The sequence below is a fragment of the Nicotiana sylvestris genome, chromosome 5 (genome assembly GCF_000393655.2).
Source record: "Nicotiana sylvestris chromosome 5, ASM39365v2, whole genome shotgun sequence".
Lineage (NCBI taxonomy): Eukaryota > Viridiplantae > Streptophyta > Magnoliopsida > Solanales > Solanaceae > Nicotiana > Nicotiana sylvestris.
The window spans coordinates 172,281,614-172,287,589 of NC_091061.1; positions in this window are offsets into that span (position 1 = coordinate 172,281,614).

Below are 5,976 nucleotides of genomic sequence, written 5' to 3' on the forward strand. Positions count from 1 at the left end.
CACAATCCGACATGATTTGTGTCCGCGCATCGCGCGGGTACTAATACTAGTCAATATTAATATTTTGTACGGAAAAAAGGTTATAGACAAGATTTTCATTTTCTTCTTGTTGGACTAAATCAAATTTTGAACAATTCTTCTAAATTGTTTTAATTTAGAAGAATGCTTTTTGAAGGTTTGGTTTACCGATGTGATTGCTCAAAATTTCACAAAGGAGAAATAAAATAAAAAAGCCCTCATATTAGGATTTTTTGTTATCAAATTTTAGAACGTACACGGTAAAACGAGAACTGATATTTTTCTAGTTTAGCTCTATTTAACGCCTATTATTTTTACAAAAGATATTTACTTATATTTCTTAAATGTGCTTTTCAATTAAGTTTCAATATTCCCGTTTTTAACTTTTACATATAAGCACAACTTGTTATCTCGTAAGAAAACAACATTTTATTATCTGAGTTAATAGCATCATATTTTTTGTTTTGTACAAGAAGATAAATATGAAAATTACAATATTTTAATCTCTGAAGTTAAAAGGGGAGTCAGTGTTGGAATAGGAAAGAAAAATCTTTCTCTGTTTAAGTTTAATCACTTGAAATGTGGGACCCCCAATCAGTCCACATGTAAGTAAATGAATGCCTCACATAAGTATGACTTGGCATGTGAGACACAAAATAAAATTTCTCGATCACCTATACTTTTATTGCGATTCTTTATGGATTTGTCAAATAACATAAATTAAAAATTAATCTTTTTATTTAATTTTTATGTCAGTTAAAAAATTTGCTATATTTGCTCTAGTATATTATGGGTTTTCTTCTCTTCTCGCTAGCTTTAACCAGTTTTTATTGCAATGATTGATTACCAAAATTTAAGTAAAAAAATAGTTGTTGATATCAAAAATAAATTTTTAATTCAAAGCTTCTAAAAGCCTCTCAATCCAATAGTTAATGTCTATTATCTATTGTTGTTTGAAACATATTTAATTTTACATTCTAATTTGTTCCAAGGATCACTTTGGCGATTTTATTGTGGAATATAACCTGGATATAATATATTAAGCTTCCTATGAATATAAAGTTTCTATTGAATTGGTTTTGAATTAGGACTATATTTTAGTGCCTTTGTTAAGGTGATAGATTAGAGATATATTTAAATTAATAATAAAATCACGCTAAAGAGGGAAGATTTCTGTCCGAGCGAGAATTTGTGTGGTATTCAAAGATCAATTTTTAGAATCTACTTCAAATAAGGAAAGATTTCATATAGGGAAAATTATTAAAGGGCTATTCCTAAAAATTAAGGAAATAATAAATGATTATTTTGTCTATTGTGAACTTTATTTTAAAAGAATAAAAAAAGGCAAACGATAATTCGCTAAGAGCCTTTGTGCTTTTGATATAGCATAAATTAGCCAAAGTAATCCTAAATACGGTCTCTACCTGCACACGGTAGGAGTAAGATATGCTTACACACTATCCTCCCCAAACCTCACTTATGGGATTACAATAGGTTTATTGTTGTTGTTATTGTTTACCTCGAAAATATGAGTAACAATTAAATTTGATTTATAGTTTTAAAGATACATGATTTAGTTCAATACCAATTAATAACCAAGAAATCCGAAGTATAAATGAAAGGAACAAGTAAAATCAAACCAGAACGTAGACCAGTCTCGACCTCGAGCCAAAGTGACCTCGAGATGGATCAAGAACAATAAAGCAAAAATAATAAAGCTAAAGGACAATTCTGATGAACAATGAGCAAAAAAGTAAGAGAGTATATTCTTTGCCAATGATTAGATGATCTTTACAAATGATTGGGGTCCCCTTTATATAATAGGGGAACCCTAAATAAGGCATATTTCTATTTACAGTAAAGAATCTTATTGGGACAACTGTCTAACCGCCTAGTACGGATTCGTACAAATCTATTCCGGGATTTACGCCATGATCTTGGGGACGTGGCAGGAATCTTGCTCATTCTGTTATAAATTCATAACGACATTATCTCGAGGTCAGTCACATTAGGCTCCGACATTCCTCGAACACTAGATTCTTCGAGCCTCGTACTTTGTCGTTGAGCTCGATCTTGGTCCCTCGAGCTCGAAAACGATCCATCTCAAACTCGGGCTTAAGGCGACCCTTCGAGCCCGGAAAATCGGTCATATCTGATTTTGACCGTATACAGATAGTCCCTGCATTTCTTAGAGTAAAATGATAAGAAACGATTTGATCTTCGATGCTCCGACGCCTCGACCATGATGTCAATCTTGTGATGTCAGCGGCTGAAGTGATTAAAAAGTTGCTTCCGCCTAGTTCCCAAGGTCATTAATTGGAGGTGGCTGATGGTCAGCTATTTGACTTCCCCAAAACGCTTAAGCAGCCTCTATAAATAGGCCAACTTCATAATTTTTTGCAAACTTTACTTCTTAAATCATTCTTAAATTTTCTTTAGCTCCTTCAACTTCTTTGAGTTAACCCTCTTCTCAATTTTCTCTTACTACAGCATCTACTCATTCTCCTCTCTTGAATTTATAAATCGCAATGGCCAAAACATCTAAAAATGTTCCTCAGAAAGAAAAAACTTCTTCATCATATCGGCCGCCAGAGGTAGAACGGTGGTGCCACCTCATATCGAGGAGTGTATTCCAGGGTCGTGCGAACTAACTTCCGATTTTAAAATCGAACAACTTGCTTTGACACCAGGCCATTGTGAGCCCATGTCTCGATACATCTGCTTGATAACTGAAAGCGAGCTTGAGCAGGTGAAAAAGGACTGCAATTGGGAGAACAAAGATGTTGTGATCCCTTCCCCTGAAGAAGACACCACTACCCATAAAGCGAGGTACTTAAGTGTGTATACCTATCCATTCACGTTGGGTCCCGTAGATCCAGCTTTAGGTTACATAGACCTAGTGATTCTTGATTTTTGCCAACACCAGGTGACGCTTGGCCAGATCTACCCTTCATTCTAGCGCATCATCAATCTGATCAGATATTTCTCGTGCCTGGTCGAGGGGATGCATTTTACCCTCGACCACCTGATCAGGCTATACAGCCCTCGCCTTTATCGAGGTGGTCTGATAAATCTGCAGCGCTGATCCACGATATCTCTCTTCTCCAGTATCGATGAGGACAAGGACCGAGGATGGATGAGCCGGTTTGTCCGAATCAGGACCTCCGATCTGATTCCTGCTGAGAGGATGCCATTCCCCGAGGAGTGGAACATGAAACGTAAGTGCAGATTTATCGATGGTGACTTAACATTCTACTTTCCCTACTCTTTCTCGATCTAATCCATTCCCGATGATGCAGCTATTTCTTGGTTTCCTGGTGCGGTCCAGGACCTCGCAAGTTGGGTCCAGCAACTGGCCTCCACTTCTACAAATGTGGAACGCAGTTGGCGTGACTTAGCAAAGGGTCGATGGGAAGCTAAAAACCATGGTGAGTTTTCTTATTCACATACTGAGGTTTCTTGGTGAAATACTCACTTTATCCTTATGCAGGCTTAGGAGACGCCGCCGTTATACGGCCTCTCCCGTTCGGTGAAGAAGAAATCTCAAAGCCCACCAAGGAAAAGAAAAGGAAAAGGGGATCGCCTGCAAATTCCCCGAAGCCAAAGAAAAGCAAGGCTCGAAAGCCTAAGGCCGATACCGTGGCCCTATCTTTAGAAATGGCCCAACGCCTTCGGGATGAGGATGAAAAGGGAGAAGATGATGACTGCCTGTTGGTAGCTTGGAAAAGAGGAAGCACTGACGCTTCAAAGGCTGTTGAACCGATGGTGGGAGGTGCGGTTCAATCTCGACCGAAGAGATTTCAAAGGGGAGCTCGAACAAAGTTCCCGAACCATCAGGTGGAAAAAGTGTGCCTCATCCCGGGAGATACTTGGTGGGCGAGCTCGAAGAGCCTAATTTCGAGGCCCTTCAAATACAGGATAATATCCCAAGTGAATCACTTGGGGTAATCAATGTAGATGATTCACCACCGGGCCCGGTGTTCACCAAAGGGCAATTCTGAGATGCCCAGGCCATGAGGGCACTAATGTGTGAACGACCCATGAAGGGAGTGACATTTTTTGGGAGTGTCTTGCAGGGATCGAGGATGGTCCCAATCTTGACACCTTATTTATTTTTGATGAGACCCAAAGGCTTCTTAAACAAGTAAGTTTTTGTCTTCATAGTTACGCTCGAGTTTAATTCCCATCTTTCTAAGTCTTACTCCTTTTCTTTGACGTGAAGGCCGTGTCGCTTCACCGATAAGTATTTTCCAAATCTCGAGCCAAGATAGCCCGATGTGAAGCCGAACTCAAGAAGCTGGTGGAAGAGAGGGATGGCCTTAAGTGCCTTTATGTACAGAAAGAGGAGGGGGTCAGGGATCTCCTAATCGAGTTGGAGAAGGCTCATCAAGAATAGACCGAGCTTATTGAAAAGGTAATATAGCATTTGAGGATTTGTTATGCATTAATCCGATTAAGTGACTAACACCTCAACTTTGCAGGCCTAGCTGAAGGGCGAGCTGGTGGAGCAGCTTCAAGAAGAGCTCAAGATGAAAGAGGCCGAGACCCTAAGGTGGAAGAAACACATGGCCTGTCTCACCTCTGAGAAAGATACGCTTCGGGAACAACTGACTTCAATTGAGCGCCAGCTTCAAAATACAAAGGAGGAAAGCTTGGCCTGGAGCCGCAAAGTCGAGGAGCTCAAATCTAACTCAGCCACCGAGCTTGCGGAGGCCAAATTTAAGACAGAGGCATTTGTGTCCTCGTACCGAGCTAACGCCGAAGCTGCTAACATTCGGGCACAAGAGATATCCATTGTGGCTGAGGTTAAGTTATCATGTGCTCTTGACCATGCCAGGTGACAATCCTGGAGAGAAACTCTCGAGGAGGTGCACGCTCGTGGCTTCGACCTCTCAGCTCATATTGAAAGAGCAAAAACTTTGGAGGAAGAGGCTGCCGTTTTACTCTCTGATGATGGGGATTCTGCTAGTGGCTCCGAGAGTAAGGGAGATGAGGACGAATTCCTCGGGGAGGAGATTCCCGAAGATGTGGCTCCCGAGAATGCAGCTCCCGAGGATGTGGCTCCCGAGGACGTGGCCTCGAAATAGATTAGGTTCTTTTTTGTTTCTTTGTTTTTGTCTAAGGGCCCCTCGTGGGTGTTGTAAATATCTTTTGTAAACATCTTTTATAAATATAAAGAATTCATTTGCTTCATCTCTAATTTGTATTGAATTCTGCATTGTCTTTATCTTGTGAAAAAATTTGATAACATCAATGATCAAGTGAACATTGGCTCGGATTCTGAATATAACAACCCTTAGGTTTTTTAGTAATCAATGGGAGATCTTCGAACTTATAATAGAATACCTCTTAAGGTTTTTATTAATCCTTGAGCTATGTTTAAATAGATTTGATGCGAGCTTGGGACGATGGGACTCTTGAGTCCGAGTTAAGTGAGAGTAAGGTCTTGAACTCCGCATGCATTGGCCCTTAGGCACTTTTATATTGGGCCTGAGGCCTTTTTAGGTCTTCGCATAGGCTCTTTAAGTTGGACCCTTCAGCCTCTAAGACGGCTATAATTTTTCCCTCTTTTCGGCTAAAAGACTTAGTTAAAATTTCTTTATGCCTTAGCATGTGTCCTTTGTACCTGTTGGGTTTTTCAAAGGTTCGATCAATCGGAACCTCATTTGTAATTCGTTTGTGTTACGATAATTGAATACCTCTTGAGGCTTTTTTCGAAGACTGATTTTATCGAAGCCTTTAAATTATTCGAGGGCTGATTTTATCAAAGCCATTTTTGCTTTTGCCTAGGGTAGCCTAGTTTAACCGGTTTTTAAAAGTATTTGAAGGCCTTTAACTTATGGCGGAAGTCGGACGTCTTCGAACTGCACTATTTCGACTGTAGCCTTTAATATGGTCGTAACCTTCGGGTATGTCTCTTGGACTTGTTTCCCGATAACCCTTTGAACTTGTTCAAAA